The sequence below is a fragment of the Halictus rubicundus genome, chromosome 6 (genome assembly GCF_050948215.1).
Source record: "Halictus rubicundus isolate RS-2024b chromosome 6, iyHalRubi1_principal, whole genome shotgun sequence".
NCBI classification, from domain to species: Eukaryota; Metazoa; Arthropoda; class Insecta; order Hymenoptera; family Halictidae; genus Halictus; species Halictus rubicundus.
This window is the reverse complement of record NC_135154.1, coordinates 13,445,316-13,464,020: the sequence shown is the minus strand read 5'-3', so window position 1 is coordinate 13,464,020 and position 18,705 is coordinate 13,445,316. Positions and strand designations below refer to the sequence as shown.

General features: G+C 40.4%; 2 long non-coding RNA genes and 1 other non-coding gene across 3 annotated transcripts in view; 1 reads left to right on the top strand and 2 right to left on the bottom strand.

Moving 5' to 3' along the window:
- Positions 1-18,705, bottom strand: part of LOC143355332 (uncharacterized) — a 161,866-nt gene that overhangs the window by 92,634 nt on the left and 50,527 nt on the right. The window lies entirely within an intron of this gene.
- Trnas-aga (transfer RNA serine (anticodon AGA)) lies at positions 8,525-8,606 on the top strand. Its single transcript has one exon. It is a non-coding gene; the product is annotated as a tRNA-Ser (tRNA).
- LOC143354911 (uncharacterized) lies at positions 13,308-14,563 on the bottom strand. Its single transcript, XR_013082417.1, has 3 exons — positions 14,328-14,563; positions 14,176-14,224; positions 13,308-13,324 (listed from the first exon to the last, which is right to left on the bottom strand). It is a non-coding gene; the product is annotated as an uncharacterized LOC143354911 (long non-coding RNA).

The window sequence follows — 18,705 nt, the reverse complement described above, 5'->3', positions numbered from 1 at the left end:
GCATGCGTGACGCAACAGGAAAGTGCGATACGGCCCCGAGACTTCCCCGTCTGCGCCGCCTTCGGAATTATTTGGAACAGCCTATCGTGCGTGTGCGACGTGTGCATCGACCGGCGAGATAAGAGGACGCTATTTTAAAAGACACTTTCGCGTTCCTGCCGTCCGTAACCGCAGGTGCCGTTAATCTCCTCTATCGTGGGATCCGTTTGCGATGCCGCGCGGTAGGCGCAATTCGTGAATTATAATTCGATAACGTCCGCTAAAGATGCAATTCGTATGCAAAAGTGCATCGCACCCTGTCGCGTTTGACACTCGTCAATTTGCTCGAAACCCATCAAGAGGGGTTTTAACCACTATACCGCGGATGTTATGCATTTATGGGAAGAACGGGCGAGTGCAATTTGACAGAATACAAAGACTGGACAAATTTAAGGGTATTTTTGCATTTTCAAAGTAATTAAAGAAGGAGAAATATTTTCCACTTGGTTCCAATTTCTTGCAACTGATGTAGATAATATTTATTTTCCATGTCTGTTAATAACTATGTGATATGTTAACACTTTGAATGCTATGTCCCCCAGAAATTCTTGAGAAACTCTCTTGATCGTTGATTTTAAAATTTTGAAAATTTCCGGCGAGCAAAGCGTTAATTATTGATTAGCTTCATAAGCGACCAAAAATTCCTCATATATTAGTAGGCTTGGTTGATTAACGCAGCAGTTGATTAGCATCGAAGTAGAAAATTGAATAGACGAAATATGAATATTTTCTAGGCACTATTGATTAAAAAATTTAATTGGCTAATAAACGCACAGGTCATTTGAGAGTACCGTTGGTAAGTATAAGAAAGTAATCGAAGGTATCCAATTAGGAAATCGATCATTCCCGACGTTGGAAAGGAAGAGTTATAATTTCTCGGTTCGATGACACAGCGATACAACATGCTCATTAACCTTGCACAAATGACATAAAACCAACCGGGAGATTATCAATCGGTTATGAATATTCCATAGTCGGCGCGATCAGCGCGTCTGTAACTTTCAGGATCGCCGGATTTAATTGCGCGCAGCATTGTCATTTCGTATACCGCCTGTAAAGTCGATAATATCTAGCAACGCCTCATAAATAAACGACCCTCCATAAATTCAAATGCCTCTTTTCTTTGTTCTTGACGCAATCTTCATTCTTCCTCGGAAATACCATCGAATTTAACGCATCGGAAATACTTACAAACAACCGAAAATATTCCATTTATCAATCTTTCAAAAAGCGTACAAAAATTAATTCGTGACCCTCCTCCGTGAATTTGCTAATTAAATAATTAGCATAGAAACACCTCACCTTTTATGTATATAATAATTTATTAATTAAAGTTTTATCAATTTTTCAGATACAAATATGGTAATTCCAAAATTGTTTTAAATAATAGTAAGGCAATTTTTAGTGTCGTCAATGATATTCTGCTTTAAACTGCACTCGTTCTTACCACAAATGCGTAAAATGTAGTCTATTAATGAATCCTCGATACGGCGGTTGAAACCGCGAATTCAATATGAAATTACAATTAATTAACTGTGAGGGCCACGAATCAATTTGTTGATGCATGTTCAAAAACGTGTGAATACCGTAAACGCAAACAGATCGTCTAACTAGTAGCCTGTTGCAGATGATTCAATTATAAATAACATTTACAAAAACCAGAAAGAAGTTTCATTAAACGAATATTTATTTTCCTAACAGGTTTTCTTTACGCCAATTAAATGAACAAACGAACAGCAACAGTTTTCGACGATAAAACACAAAAGATTTCCTCGGCACACGATTCAAACTCGCCAAGGCAATGCATTCAGTATTGTCTTCCATTGTACTCACGCTTCTAACCCTCGCACACTCCCCGCAAACAATTAAACAAACGATCCGAAGCAGATATTTCGATCATTCTCCACGGCGATTCAACGGAGAATGAATTTGAATTCACATTCAAAAGACCAATTTGGAAGATGATTAAATAAATCGCACATCTACGAACAGAGAACAAATGAATTTTCATCCGAGGAGCGTTATGAAAGGACCGCAGCCCCAGATAGTAAGTCGTAAAAGTGCAAAACGTGGAAGAACAATGCCAAAACCTCTGTTGCATAATTCGTTCTCTCTCTCTCTCTCTCTCTCTCTCTCTCTCTCTCTCTCTCTCTCTCTCGCAGCAACGGTGGCCGAGCGAGCCGACATAATTAGAAGAATAATCCGTTAATTAAAGTAAAACATCAAACAATAAAATTAATCGTTGCGTTATCTGTATCGCGAGAGCTTGCGTAATTATATTAAGGTAATTAACGAGGCCCCTCGCCGTTCCTCGAGCGAGACGCGCACTTATGCGTCGGGACGTCGAACGTCGGAGCGGTCTCCGCTCCGCTCCGCTCGAATCCGCTTTGCTCGTCGAGCAGCTGCGAACAACAGCCACCTGGACGAACGTGTAGCCAGGTAGAAGCGCGTTTAATGTCCATCCTCGACTTCGCTTTTGTACGAGCCGTTGTCTTTCGGACGCCGACGGAAATCCTTATGGATCAATCGATAAATTATGGAAGAGCTCGATCATGGAAGTTGCGAAGTTGCAATTGCAACGGTTTTTTGCGGATTGATACGACAATGCTTCAGCGGGAAAAATGGAAAGTTCGTTTTAATTCTGTACATTTTTTTAGAAAAGTCCACTGATTCGAATTTTTGTAATTTCGTAGGCGGCGCATCTTTCTTGCAAATGGCGCAGAAAATTTCTTCTTCTTTCAATGAAATAAAATTTTATTCCAAGACTCGTCTAGGAAAATACGAGTTTGTAATGCTCCACAGTGATAAGAATTGAAAAGGGTCTGTGTCTATTAAGAATAGCGAATATTCGAGGGCATCCAGTGGTTGGTAGCCTCGTTGCAAATCGGAGCAGCCACTCTTAGCTTGGCGAAGGACGATCGCACCGGAAACAGCTATAGTGCCACGGCATCCGTGCTATAGCCTCGCAGCCGAGGCGAATAACAGAGCGGGGCCTGATGTTCGAATGGGCCCACATGTGCTCGGAACAGCTGTCCTTACTTGCCTGCTTCAACTCGAAACCGGAGGTTCGATGGTCGATTTTTTCCGACCCGCATATACCCTCAAAATAATATTCATGCGAACCAACCCTTTTCTTATTCTTACTCCTTCATGTATTCAACACTACCGAGTACTAATCGTGCCCAATTAGTTTATAAAATAGACAGAGCTGCATTTCTTCTCATTTTTGCAAAATTTGTAACATCACAATTCACTAATTTATTCAATAATTTACCATCTCTACGATTGTTATAATTTTCGAATGAAGGAATCTCAAGTCCGCTGATTCTAGCGTTAAAACAAAATACAATACAAACGAAAAATTCTAGCAAGTAATTTATTTGTAAGTGTTTGTCCAGATTTGTTTCGTCTATAGTACGAGACAAATCAAGTATTACGCCGAGGCTCCGGTGGATTTATTGCAGCTGCAAGTGCACAGAATAAATTTAGTTTTTAACTTACTGGAACCGCTACCTGAGAATAAACAGCTTTTTTCCGTAAGAAAGCAGATTGCCACGCAGTTTTCCGGTGTTATGGCGATACCCTGACTTGCGTTTAAGTATCAATTATTAAGATTAAGAGTGTTTACACGTTGACGAGTACACGTATTAAGATGCATCATTACTCCGCCATTAATTATACTTGCAAAATCGTAAGGGTTACTGTTCGGGAATTATTTCAATGGATCGAAATTGTTGTTAATGAATTTTAAAGCGTTGTTCACCGGTCATTACCTTGTTAACTTTCGGTATTCTGCGTAAACCCGGGAAAATTTATGCCCATCCATTATTAAAGTTGAATAAACAGAAAAGAGAAAAATATAGATTCTGATTGCGTTCAGGTTGGTTAATGAACCGTAAGTAATTGGTTTGCTAGATAGTTTTTATTCGGATGATAAATTCAGGTTGAAACACGCCCGACAGAGAATCATTAATTGACATCAAATATTGAATTTCATAAAATGGAAATATATACGCGGGGATTGTGTATAATAACTGATGCAATATTTTAATTGTATATATATATATAAAAGAAAATAAACACTAGAATAAATAAGTTTAGTAATTTATACAATTAAATGTACCTCATTGTAGATAGAAAGGAGTTCTAAATAATTGGATGTTCATTTTACGCGTGCGATTTTATTTATATTTGAAATTCCACTTGGTACGCTCGTATTAAATATTCAGCGGTTCTACAGTATCAAATAAAAAGTCACGCAGCATTTCTTCTGCACGATGCATAATTCATTTTCCAGATAGCTGATCTTTTTATCTTTTCGAAGAATTACATTTCGTTGCGTTATTTGTCATAATGCTTCATCCCCTGCTAAATTATTTAACGTCTTTGCGAAAAATAATTGAACAGCCTGACCGGTATCAATTCGGATGATTGTTCCGCCGCTGTTATATTAGGTTCGTACGAAAATCATTTTACCTTTCCGTCTTTCGTAAATAATTGTTTCAATGAATCGTATTTTAAAGCTTATTAATTGCCTAACCGATTTGCTTCGAAACAAGCGATAAGATCCATAAATCCTAAACCATTCACAAAATTCTCTACAATGTTACAAACAAGTGCAACAGGTTTACAAAATTAACTTCAGAAGGACTGTAATAATTTCACCCCACTGATTTTTTAATAAAAAACCGATAGACACGTTCGTTCACTGTACGAAGCGATTATATATATATATATATATATTTCTATTTATTATTTATTAAAACGGAGATATATATTTGCAATTTATAAATATTCCGCGAACAGTCCCATATGTCGACGACCGCGGGCAGTAGTGGCAGCATAGTACGAGAATAGATTCATAAAAAAATCACTGCTATCTGCCGAGCCCCAACTATGATTAAATATGTACACTGACTGTACACTGTGCACACATTTCGTCAATTATTCCTTTTATTATCCAAGTGTATATACATATTATATACCAGCAAAGTTAAAAGAGTGCTCGAATATCATTGTCGCGAGGTAGCAGATTTGTTTCAGCCGGTGCTAATTGCAATTTTAGTTTAAGTAATTATGCTAACGCGGATTATCTAAGATCTTCGCGGTAAAAAGAAGCCTCTTCCCTCTCTCATGCAATTCAAGCAGGCGCAGAAAAACTGATTTGCAAACAATCTCGTAGAACGAGCCTTAATATTACACACTCGAACCGTACAACAAACTTTAACGAAAGTTTCCAGAGTAAGAAAGAGAGAAGAAGAGAGGAGAGGAGAGGAGAGGAGAGGGAAAAAAAAGAGTCTGGCGTTCGCGGGATTCTTGGCGTCTAGCTCGGTTAGAGATCAAGGCGAAGTGAAAGAGACAACGGGGGACGACAAGTTGTATGTGAAGCACATAACAGAAGTACAAAGGAATAAAAGAAAAGCGAAAAGGGAAGCGTGTGTATGAACACCGACGGGTTTCCATGTGCACCGACGGCTAAAGGATATCCTTGTCACTTTCTTCGCTCTTATACTTTCTCCCAGCAAAATTCAACCGGAGACTCCGCCCGGCTACACCGAATGACCCAAAAAAGGATCGGCAATTTTTTTGAGCACGCTACATTCGCTGAAACTTCGGCAAGTTGCAATTCTTTCGACCCTCATACGTTCTTCAGATTGAAAATCCACGTATTTTCTGTTTCCAGATACTATACAATATTTTATTTCTATCCTAATACAATTCGACACATTTATCCAAAATTTGATGTTATGAATTATATATGATTTTTAAATTAAACTGTCTGTGATTAACGAATGCATTTCTCATGTAACCTTCGTGCATTTATTTATCCAATTACTGGCCTGTGAATAGTTATGCAAATTTACATGTTTGTAGATTATCGAAATACTACAATTATAGTTTTATATTCTGTGGTTGTAGTTGTACTTATAGTTGTGATGGAATTAAAATTTTCATTTTCTATGGTTGTAATAGTAATTGCAATTGCAGTGGAATTAAAATTGCATTTCCTATGGTTGTAGTTGTAGTTGCAACTGCAGTGGAATTCAAATTTTATTTTCCACAATTATAGTTGTAGTTGCAATTGCAGTGGAAATAAAATTGCATTTCCTGTGGTTGGAGTTGTAGTTACAATTGCAGTGGAATTAAAATTGCATTTCCTATGGAATTCCCGTTGGAATTGTAGCTGCAATTCCAGTAGAATTAAAATTGTATTTCCTATGGAATTCCCGTTGGAATTGTAGCTGCAATTCCAGTAGAATTAAAATTGTATTTCCTATGGTTGTAGTTGTATTTGCAATTGCAGTGGAATTAAAATTGCATTTCCAATACGTGGAATTGTAAAATTGCAGCTAATTTCTTAATAATTAATGTACCCATTTATTTATACGATCTGCTTGTTTATAAACGCATTAAAAAATATCGGTGAATTGAATTTTTCGCTTTGATGTACCAAAAATTACCCAAATTTCTATTGCGTTCTATCGGATTTAGAATTTTAATGCCTTTCGAGAAATTGCATGGCCTGTAAACGCATAAAAGCACTGCAATTTAGTGAAAAGTAACTATCTCAAACAAGAATGAAAAATAAGATATTTATTTGATCAATTGTAAAAGCTCTTATCTGAAATTAAGTAACAGAAAAATCCCATTAAATCGTAACAAATTTTTTAATCAGTTGAATCAGTGATGATCCGATTTACCATGAATGCATCGCATCTATAGCCTAGTGATTATGTGCACACTCATCCCCCGATTTACGAGGTACGTTTTATTCGGGATCAGTAAACGTATCTTTCTATGGTATTTATTGAAATTATCATTCATCAGCGGCAAATACATCGAACAACAAGGATATTAACCTCGAAACAATTAAATAGAAAAAATCAATCGGTTTAAAACAGAACAATGATGGCGATAATATCGTAAATAATATTATACGTTTCGATATTTAGACTGTAGAACGAAATTTAAAGCTTCTTTGAACTTCTGCTAAAATGTATTACTATTCAATGAATAGTTGCTATTTAATCACTGACCAATCAATTATTTCTTTAATTCTGCGCCGCAAATGATTTATAACTGGACTATGAATCTTTATGCACGTACAGTTTATTAATAAAATCACTGGTTATTCTGAATTCATAGAAATTATTAATAGATGCAAAAATATTTCACACAACTTCGGATTCCCTACATTTATTTATAAAACTATTTTGCATAAGGATCCAATGATTTAAATCAGTTAAGTATAATTTTAGGTATAATTCTTCCTTTTTTAGACCCAGGATGGATATTATCAATTTTATAAGGTACACAGTGTCAACATTGAGAGTAATAATTTGATTGGGGCTCTTTTTGCAATTGTTTACATCAACCACGAAGAATAGAAGCAATTTTCTTTTCATAATTTTATTAGGCAGACCTAATACATTGATGTTCTCACACTATTTCAATTTGTGTACTGTGTCAAATTGTAACAACGAATAGTAACAACTAGTAACAACGAACCTTGCGTTAACCCTATCATTTGTTATCACAATAAAATTCAGGGAACGGACAGGGGCGATTTCCGTGGTGGGTGTCGCGTTACTAAATTTTTGACCCTATTTTTTAATCGTTCTTCACAATGCGGTTATTGTTAGAACGGTTTGCGATGCTGGTGAACGCGAGGCAAAGTCCTTTCCGTGCGCCGCGGATCGACGCATTCGTCTCACTATAAATAACGAGGTCGCGGTAAAAAGCACAAAACTAAAACGGGATCAGTGGAACACCGTGGAGAATAAACCGTGAAAAGTTCGACGCGAAGGTTAGAGCAACGATCGATCAGGATCAACGAACTACAGGAAGCGATCGACGAGATCGTGAAAACGAGTTTTCACGATTTTTAGTCACAACGTTCATCCCCCTGTGCAACAATAATTGCAGCGAACAATCTTCAATCGAATCTCCGAAGGAAAAACGCAAAAGCGAGTCAAAAATGAAATTTTGTTATAACATTTTTCGATGAAAACAATTTTTACGACGCGTGATTCGTCTGTTTAATTGCTACCTTTTTGCTGACATGAGGTCGCGGGGAAAGCAATCTTTCAGAGAACGAATGCGCGACAAAATTTTTACTGTGTATTTTTTCTCTATTTTTTGAAACAGTTTTTTAATAGGAGAACAACATGGGAAATATAATATTTACACATTTCTTTCATTAGATAATAACTGCGACTTACTTTTCAACAGTGTCGTAAAATAGAACGTAAATCTAAGGAAATGAAAATATAATTTACGTTCAAGATGTTTAAACGATCACTAGGTTCAATACAAAAGGTCATTCGTCACAGCCATTTCTTTGCATTCCGAAAAGGAAGCTGTGATTACAATCAACCAGATCGAATAAAATGCGCGATCTAACATAATTATTCTCCTAAAGTTCGTACGGGAAGAAGCGCCGTCGAATTGCAGTAATTAATAATTAAAGTTCTCCATCGAGCAAGCAGTCGTGGCCGAGTGGTTAAGGCGTCTGACTAGAAATCAGATTCCCTCTGGGAGCGTAGGTTCGAGTCCTACCGACTGCGGAACGTTGAAACAGAACGAATATTTTGCTCGTAATAATCCACGACATTTGTTTTTTTTTTTATTTATCAACCATCGAACATCAGTACCGTGACCTACTCACTGGAGATTACTAAACAATTCCGAATTTTCGACACTCATTTTTCATTTCCTTGACTGCAAATTAGAAAATCTCTGCTTTATAACATTGTCTGACAAAGAGTTACCAGGGCTGTGCAGAAGTTTACGAAGCGTAAGAGTTTATGACAAAAATGAGTAGCTACAGTTTCGAACGATTCCAAGTTTAATCAATTAATTTGTATTGCAGTGCAGTCGATTAAATTGGATTAGGCTATGAAGGATGTAGGAGGGTTGGAGGAGTAACCAGTACAATGAATTTAGCCCTTTTCCAGTTTTCGAAGATTTTTATTTAAGGAGAGAAACAAGATTGTAAACGGCTTCTGTTTGTCGCAAAACGTGTAGACAATGTTTCGATAGCATGAAGATCTAACAATAGGGAACCTAGAGGATGGTCGGAATTTTGTTCTTCGGTAGAATGGTAGAGAGGTGTACGGAAATGTTGATGGGCATGGAAAACCGTTGCCGAATAAATAGCGAAATTTATCGAACAAGCGCGCCGCTACCAAATGCGGTAGCTACGGCAACGGCCGCGGCATATTGTCCGTTAAACGATACGAACGGGATAATTTGAAATTAGAATAGCCGAAGGATGGTGGGGGGTCAGCCGAGAACATTTTCCTATTGGGAAACATAATTAGCGTGTCACTGGCAAACGCGACGTGCCGTGCTCCACGCAGCGCCTCGCACTATTTTCGTATTCCCGTCTGCGTCGAGCCCAGGCGCCTTACGACGGTCCTCTTTGGGGAACTTTCCGCGTTCACCGAATCACGGTCGGTAACCAGTTCCCTTCGCGGTCGCATATACACGTGCTACGAGCCCAATTCCGCCAGAAACGATTGGTTCCCTCTTCGACATCCTGATGTATCGCCGATATTGCAGCTACCTTCTATTCCCGGCTTTTCTCCCCGGCCGTGCCGCGATTTCGTTCGCGGTAGGGATGGGAATGACACCCTCGCGAGTCAATTGCCACAAATATAACCGAGAATATCCACCAATCCTGGAGAAACCCCAGGAAATACCCCCGGACACGAAAATATTCGATAAGACAATTTCTCTGTAAGAAAATTTTTATAAATGATTTTCACGCATTTCTAACGCATAAAGATCTATTAGAACAAAAATGAGTAGCTACGATTTAAAATTGTAACAAGATCGAACGAATTTAAGAATATCCATTTGTTGTTTACAATTTCCGGTCCGCGTATTTTGCAATTAAAGCTGACAATTTTCTGTCTAGTCGTTATATTCGTTCGGCGGCCATGATAGTATTACTTGCTAGCCAATGCAAGGGAAAAGTCGCCGATTACGGATAATTTTGTGCCCATAATTAGCTGCAGACTGATGGAAGACGTTTATACAGTTCGGTTAGGAAAAAGTTTAATTTTTCATGCTGTTCGATTAACTATCCCATCGCTTGAATCCAGTGCTCGCTCACTTCTGCAGGGGATCGATACAGCAACTATAACTCCTCATTAAAAATCCGAGAAATTGAAGGCAACTCCTTTGCTTGATTAAGGATACATGCTCGTTAAAAAACCTGGAAATGTTTACTGTTTTTTTCGAAAAACAGGCCCTAAAAAATATCAATATTGGAATTCAACCCTTTGGGAACAAATGGAGACAAGGAGCAAATATCAAAAATTAAATTCGACGCCACGTTTAACCTTTCCGTATACTATTTTGCTTTATGGGGAGAATAGATACAAATCCATCAGAAAGAGCGTTAGAAATAATTGAGACCATAGTCCCTAGCCCCCAGATCCAAAGGGTTTTTGAAATTAACACTAAACCTACCAAGCATTAACAGTATCTGGTAAATATTGCCTTATAAAAATGGCAACCTTAAATTTATTGAGATTGTCCGAAATTTTCCATATAATAAATGCTTGGACAAGTAAATTTATTCCACTATTTTGCATAAATGAATTTTTATAATTTCAATAATTGTAAAATGGTAGGTTTAGTGTTAAGTGATTCTGTTAAGTGATACGTTTCTATGGAGTAGAACTTTTGCAATAGCGATCGAATTAGTCCCAACACTCGTCTCCTATATACACGACCCAACCAGCGGCCAACGAAGAACTAAAATACGAATCCACGCGACTCGTCCCCGTCTCATTCTCGCTCACTATAACCCCGCTGCCGTGTATCGGAGCTTTCTCATTGCTCTACTATATCAGTCTACGTACTTCTATTTTCACCTCTGCTTTATTCCCCCACTCTCCTCGTGCGCTCATCATACACCGTGTTCGCAACATTGATTTGCGTGTAGCATCGAAAAAGCATCGAATAACGCGATGTTGCCTGGCTCGGATCGATTCGAGGTAAGAGCGGTACTTTTATACATCATTCGAAAAGCGTAGAAGTCGAAGAACCCGGGGGAAAGAGGAAGAAAAATCGGCCGAGGAAAGGGGCGTAACGTCGAGCGGAGTCGAGCGGGTCCAGGCAGATTATTTTCCTCGAAAATTTCGCAATCCGCGAAAGGAAAGGTTTTTCGACCGGCGGACTTCGGCAGGCAGAAATAATAAGGCTGGATCGGAGTCTCGTATCGAGAGCGACGAGCAGAAGCTCGAAGCTGCTTGAAAATTTAATGCGCGAACAGTAATTATATTTAGCGTCGGCTTACATCGATTTCTAAGGGGAACGGCGAGCCTCGGAGCTGCTTTTGCGATTGTTGGTATTCGAATGTTTCTTCGACTCGAGCCGCGTGTGACATTTTCAAATAAACACGGCAGCTCTATTAGTTGGTGGCAAGGAAAATTTAGCAGTTCGAAAAGTATGTTTTATTTGAAATTTTGTGAAATTCGGCGGCAAGATTTTCTTCGGTTAAACACTCTGTCAAAAATAATGTTTTAAAGTATACATTGACATTTAAGGGATATTCACCACGAAGAAGCAGAAAATAGCGGAAGGATCGTCCGACAGAGGCAACTCGCGAATAATACGGTATTCATACAACATGATTTCGCTCTAGCATGGTTAGAGGACTGAAAGTGCTCTCGGTGTATCATAGCGCGTGATGGGGAGGTGCATTATTTAACGTTAGTTTGCGATACTCGTTCGACTATAATTTTTAATGTTAATTTCTTAGTGTTCTAGGAGCAAACTAGTATGAGTTTGGAGTCCTTAATTTCTTGTGCTAACTTTTCATTTTGTATATCAGTTATCAACTTGTTTCTACAAACTACGTCGTATTATACTTTTCAAAAATTCCGCAAAATATTCTAGAATATTTTTAAGCACATAGTTTCAAGCTATAAGTTCCCAAAAATGTTAGGACTTCGTAATTGTAATTGTCTCGTAATAAAGTGATGGAAATCAGTGTAAAGAAAATTTTCCTGATGTCACCAAAGATTCCAAAGTTACCATTTTACAATTGTTATTCGTCCATAATATTTACTCATCACACGGAGGAGCAAGCTTTTACAGCCATCGAAATACTTAAAAAACCACTGCATTTCCCAGTTACGAAAGTTCCTGGTTGTCCAACAGGAGAGAAACTGTCGATAAAAGACTTTCGTCGCAACCCAAGTACAAGTGTCTAATATCGCGGATGAAAAGTTAACTACGTTTGAAAGAATTCCCTGTTCAGTGTATTTATTTGATAACATTATTTATTCACCACGTTGAGAAAGGGCACACGACTAACCACAAATCCAATATATAAAAATAACCAATTGTCAGACTGTCTTGACCTACAACAGAAACGGGACCATGAAGAACCAGTACGTCCCAGAGTAGACATTTCTCAGCACATTGAATCTATTAACAACATTTACTCGAACACAAAATTTTACTGACCTAAATTAGGTGGGAGTCGGCCATACAAAAGACTTTTGCCAACCATGAAGTACGTCTCAGAGTAGACATTTCTCAGCACATTCATCTATTAAGAAGATTTGCTGGGATACCAAATTTTGCTGACCTACATTAGGTGGGAGACGGCCATATAAAAGACTTTTGCCAACCATGAAGTACGTCTCAGAGTAGACATTTCTCAGCACATTCATCTATTAAGAATATTTTCTGGAATACCAAATTTTGCTGACCTACATTAGGTGGGAGACGGGCATATAAAAGACTTTTGCCAACCATGAAGAAGCAGTACGTCTCAGAGTAGACATTTCTCAGCGCATTCATCTATTAAGAAGATTTGCTGTAATACCAAATTTTTCTGACCTACATGAGGTGGGAGACGGCCATATAAAAGACTATTGTCGTAGAATATTAAGGGCGAAAGTGGAGTACATTTTGAGGGCGCCCTTTTACGGGGACTTTCTAGCTCGGTCGGATCAACCATGAAGAAATAGTTGTCGTGAAACGGTGGAGCCGGGTCGAGTGGTCGTAGTACCGTAAATATAAAAGTTGCTTAATCGAACACGACCGAGCAGGGCCGAAATTTTTGGTCGTAGGCGTTCCGGTGGCCGGCGTGTCGTCGGCTGTTACAAAACGCCGGCCTTCGGCCGCTCCCACCATGCCGGGCACATCGGAGAGTCCAGAGTTCTCTCCTCGTGTGCCTCGGTTTCGTCATCGATGCAGACAGCCCAGGCTCTTCCCAGTCTCCGGGAACGAAACTCTAAATACCACGGTGTTTCTTGCGCTGCAACAAAAGCAAAGCTCACTGCACCGTTCGGTGCATTCGACCTGTCCCTCGAATCTCTGCTTTATCGGCGGCTGATATGACGGACACCGTTGCTTCGCCACTCACGCTCGCCTTTCCCGCGGTATTATTCCCCGGCTAAGAATAGAAACGCGTGCCGCGATTTCCCGCTTGAACTTTCGATACCGATGTGCTCGCCGTGCAAGCCTAAATTCCCGCAACTTCGACGATGCTCGATTCCACGGCCGTGGAAAGCGCACCGCGATCGACTCGAAATTTCCCCCCCCCCCCCCTGCTTTTGTATCGGGGCTGTAAATGTTGCGTCGATTTTATATTATTTTTACAGCATTTTCCTGGTCTGCCAATTCTATTTGCGGACGAAATAAACGAGGATTGTATCTGGAACGAATTCATCGGGAAGCTCGAACATGTTGAGTCATTAGGATGATAAATTCGTCGTTGCTGTATAAATTCATTTGCTCGCATTACGATAGAAGCGTAACAACTCAACGAACGGAGTTTTGTCGTTTTTATAAGAAATGGGTAGATATTGTTTGATAATACTTCTTGTGAAGAAGTCCTTGAAAAGCGAGTAGAAATAAGCAGAAATAGTGGATGCATGATTTTCGGTAAGAACGACGCGGAGAAAGCAGAGGAAAGTAATTAAAAGATAATTTTGAAACGTAAAAGTCCGCGCGATGTACGACAGGAATTCAGCGAGCGTGTCTGTCCATGACTCGCCGTTTCTACTTCTTATAAATACTAATGCGCGCGTATCAGATCTTTCGAAGTCGATTATCTCCGTAACGAACCACCATACGAGAAGACTATACTCTACATTTTTTACTTACATTTTTACATCGAACGACCTGATTCTGTCCGTTGGGCTCGGCGTGTATCCTGTAGGTACGAAAAATTCTGTAAATTACATCGGAATAAATCAAATTATAAACGGAATACATCGAAAGTAGTTTCGAAATATTCTCCAAGAACAAGAAAATACATTTCAGTGTTGAAGTCGTAAGAGAGTTTCATGCGATCCCCGTCGTGCAACCGTGCAGTCTCGTTCCGTCGTTTATCTAACGATTGCGTCGAGCAGGCGCTCTACACGTTATAATTATTTAAACAGTCATCTCGGGCAAGGTTATACAACTGGTCGTGCGATAAATCGTAACGTGGGGACCTTTTAACCCTGCTGGAACGGTCTAGTGAAAATTCACCCGTTTTCTGTTTCGAGATATATTGCAGAACATTTGATATCCCTCTAATTAACCCTGCTGCAGTTGATCGAGCTGTTTGACCGTGTCGAAACAGCAAGAACAGAGATATAACAATTTTCTTGTCAAATGTAAAATTATCCACAAAATGAAGACTCGAAAAGTCATGACAGCGTTAACGAAATAAAAATAAAAAAAGACCTGAAGGACACAGCAGGGTTGAAAAGATCTATACTTACTTCGGATATTTTTAAAAATTCATTAGAATAAGTTTCAAACAGCATCGACTAAACACAGATCGAAATAAAATTTGTTTCGTTTGTTATCGATATTTAAGCATTGCAGTAATAAACATGGAAATAAAAATATCCCGAATCGTTGGCTTCCGATTTTTGGAGGCCCTTAACCCATCGCATGCGATCAAAACGTTCGACAACGAAGGCTACAATTTAGCGACCCCCATACAATCAAAAAACAGGAAACAAGCAGAACCTTCAGGGTCGCCGACCCTAATCCGCAATTCAAAGCTGCATTTCGCGGGCCAAGCGGGCCAATTTCGAATCAATTTCGATGGTACACCGGTGTTTTCGGCACGTGTCCCAGGAAAGTGTACTCGGTCGGCAAACGCGTCGCCGTCAGCGTATCTGCGACGCCGGCGGTCAAACGACTGCCGGCCCCGTATGGCTATTCACCATAGAGAATCGAGTTGCAAAACTGAGTTGTAAAAGGTCTGCATCGATGTCGCCGGGTATCGTGTAACGGGCTGCGCGGAACAGCGCCGCCAGTACCCGGAATTTCAACCGCGTTAGTTGAACAAAAGCCAAAATTGCAAAAACTACCGATAACGAAACACCGTCAAAACTATCGTACGCAGTCAACTTTTTCCCGGGAGGTCACTCGATAATTCCGCGTCTCTTCATATTTATTTAGGAAATTCCATTAATCGACGTGACGCTGTATTTTATTTTAACACGAAAGAAGGCATATTAATTTTGTCGAGTTTAATATCGAGAATTACAGAGTGAAACCGTCAAAAGTAGCTTCCCATGAAATCAATCTTTATTTGGAACTCATTCGGCAGTTCAGTGTCTTTTCATATTTATTCAGAGAATTTTGTTAGCGTAACGTTGTATTTTATTTTAACACGAAAGAAGGCATATTAATTTTGTCGAGTTTAATATCAAGAATTACAGAGTGAAACCGTCAAAAGTAGCTTCCCATGAAATCAATCTTTATTTGGAACTCATTCGGCAGTTCAGTGTCTTTTCATATTTATTCAGAGAATTTTGTTAGCGTAACGATTTATTTTATTTTAACACGAAAGAAGGCATATTAATTTTGTCGAGTTTAATATCGAGAATTACAGAGTGAAACCGTCGAAAGTAGCTTCCCATGAAATCAATCTTTACGTGGAACTCATTCGGCAGTTCAGTGTCTTTTCATATTTATTCAGAGAATTTTGTTAGCATAACGCTGTATTTTATTTTAACACGAAAGAAGGCATATTAATTTTGTCGAGTTTAATATCGAGAATTACAGAGTGAAACCGTCAAAAGTAGCTTCCCATGAAATCAATCTTTATGTGGAACTCATTCGGCAGTTCAGTGTCTTTTCATATTTATTCAGAGAATTTTGTTAGCGTAACGATTTATTTTATTTTAACATGAAAGAAGGCATATTAATTTTGTCGAGTTTAATATCGAGAATTACAGAGTGAAACCTTCGAAAGTAGCTTCCCATGAAATCAATCTTTATGTGGAACTCATTCGGCAGTTCAGTGTCTTCTCATATTTATTCAGAAAATTTTGTTAGCGTAACGTTGTATTTTATTTTAAGCAGGAGGAGTCGTATGAATTTTGTTCAGTTTAATATCGAGAATTGCAAAGAAAGGAGTACCAACGGCGAAGCCACCAAAACTATCTTCCCGTGCGATCAATTTTTTCCAGGAAATTATTTGTCACCTGAACGTGGTAGAAGGAAGCACGTGTATTTATTGAATAAATTCGATTGGTTAGCGCGGTGTTGCATTTTCGTGTGAAAGTGGGATGAGTGAATTCTTTCGGGTTTAATATCGAGTCAAGAAACATGAAAATACAGTTTCGTCGAGGCAGCTCCTATCTCAGCGAGCACAGAGTGCGGTGCCATCGGGAGCGACAGCGCTGCCTTGCTACCCGGTGTTGAGTCACTGCTGCGTTGCCGATACACGCGTCGTCGGCGCTATTGCTGGTGGCACGGTCGTGTAGTGTTGCCACGTTTCGGGCTTCCCTCCCTTTATACCACGCCCCTCCGCCAACACGATAAGCGGGTATCCCCACTCCCGTGGCCCGGGCGAGCGAGAGAGAGAGAGAGGGGGAGCTGGGGCGAAACAGGACACAGACGAGGAGCGAGTTAGGTGAAGACGGAGCGACGCGGAGCGCGTCGGTGGGAGTGACATGGCAATGGAGAGCGGGGGAGTGGGGGAAAAGGGGAGGCGGAGTGCGAGAGAGAGAGAGCGAGAGGGGGGAAAACGGGAAGATAGTGGATCAAAAAGAGGAGGAGACAGAGAGACGGCTGGAGAAAGCGAGCGAGAGAGAAAGAGGAGAGAGACTATGACGGTGCAGCACTGCAGGAGAACGGGGCAACCGAGTGAACCGGGGGAGAATGGGAGCGAGAGAGAGCGCGAGAACGGCATGAAACGAGAGAGACGGAGAGGAGAGAGGCGTCGCACCGCGCGTTCAAATTTCATTGCGTCAAGCTCACGGTACTCTCTCGTCTGCTTAGCGCGGAATTCAGAGAAAACGTCGGTAATGGAGTTTCGTGAGATAAACGGCAGCAGCGTCGCCACCGCGGCACTGTTGGCCTCCTGGTACCGGATAGGGTTACCAACGGGGCAACCGAAACACCTTCGGAACGGAACGCAACCCTCTTTCTCCTCCGCGTACAGCGTTTTAAACAACGGGCTGCCGGCAGGCTCTCTCTCTCTCTCTCTCTCTCTCTCTCTCTTCGCTCGTTCCCGATGCGCGTTATGTAACGACAGCATGTAGATAAGTGGCCGCGAATCGTTCGATTTGTCCCCTGTTTTTCCACCAATAGAGAGAGAGAGAGAGAGATGAGAGAAAGCACGACTGCGAACCTGGCGAGTCAACAATTCCCCGATCCTCGAAAGGCGCGAAAACAATCCATCCATCAGGAGTGTTTACGGCACACCAACGTTGCTGCTCCCTTCAGCTGGCAAGAGCTAGCTGCCAGACAGACTCCGCCGAGTCCGCTTCGCGCTCTGATTGCTAACCCCGCGGTTCTTAAATCACCGCCGATACCCGATTCAACCTACGACAGGTAGAATTGCTTTTCGGTCCACCGGAAGATAGAGGATCGCCGACGCTGACGTCGATCGGCGTAGAATCGAATCGTTGGTACGCGCTCTTGCTATTAGCACCGCGCCAGACACTCTTAGCCTGCGCCAATGCATCGACGACTTTCAACATTTGTATCCGAACAAAGGCCCACGTGTCCAGCAATTATAAACCAAGCTTCGACAAATTACTCTACATTTTGATTCTCATGCAACGCTGCCCCCGTCGCGTGAAAATTGAAGTTATCGGAATATTTGTAAACTGCGCTTGGTGGCAGCTCATGAAACGTTAAAGTCGAGAAGGTTGAAGGTGCGAAGAAGCTAATTCGGCGCCGCAATGAAAATTTCGTGGTCCAAGTGCAGCAACAAATGAGCCCTGCGATTCCTCACAACTTTTTAATGCGCTTGTCTGGCACCTCCGTAGCAAAAATCTAGCGGAATTACTCGCCGTCAGGATGGGAAGCTGCGACGTTTGTGCGGAACAAGGGTCGAAGGTTAGCGAGATTTCGTCGGTAGAATTTTTGCATCTTCGATTTTTTCACTTCTGAAACGTGTTTAATTCCCCTCCGTCCCCAACTGTGAAAACAAATAATTCATTTCGGCTCGTTGGTTCGTTTCGTTCGTTCGTCGACTCGTCACTGTCTCTTCGCTACTTCTTTAGTGTATAAACGTAGATTCGTTTGCACTCGATACGTTTGTCGCGTCGTTAAATAAAATCTATTGAATAACGAATATTAGTAGATCGCCTCAAAAAATTTCATTCGTGTACGTTTAATATTGTTAACACGAGCGTATGAAAAAAAATGTGATCATTTGTTAAAGCTTCCTCTTAT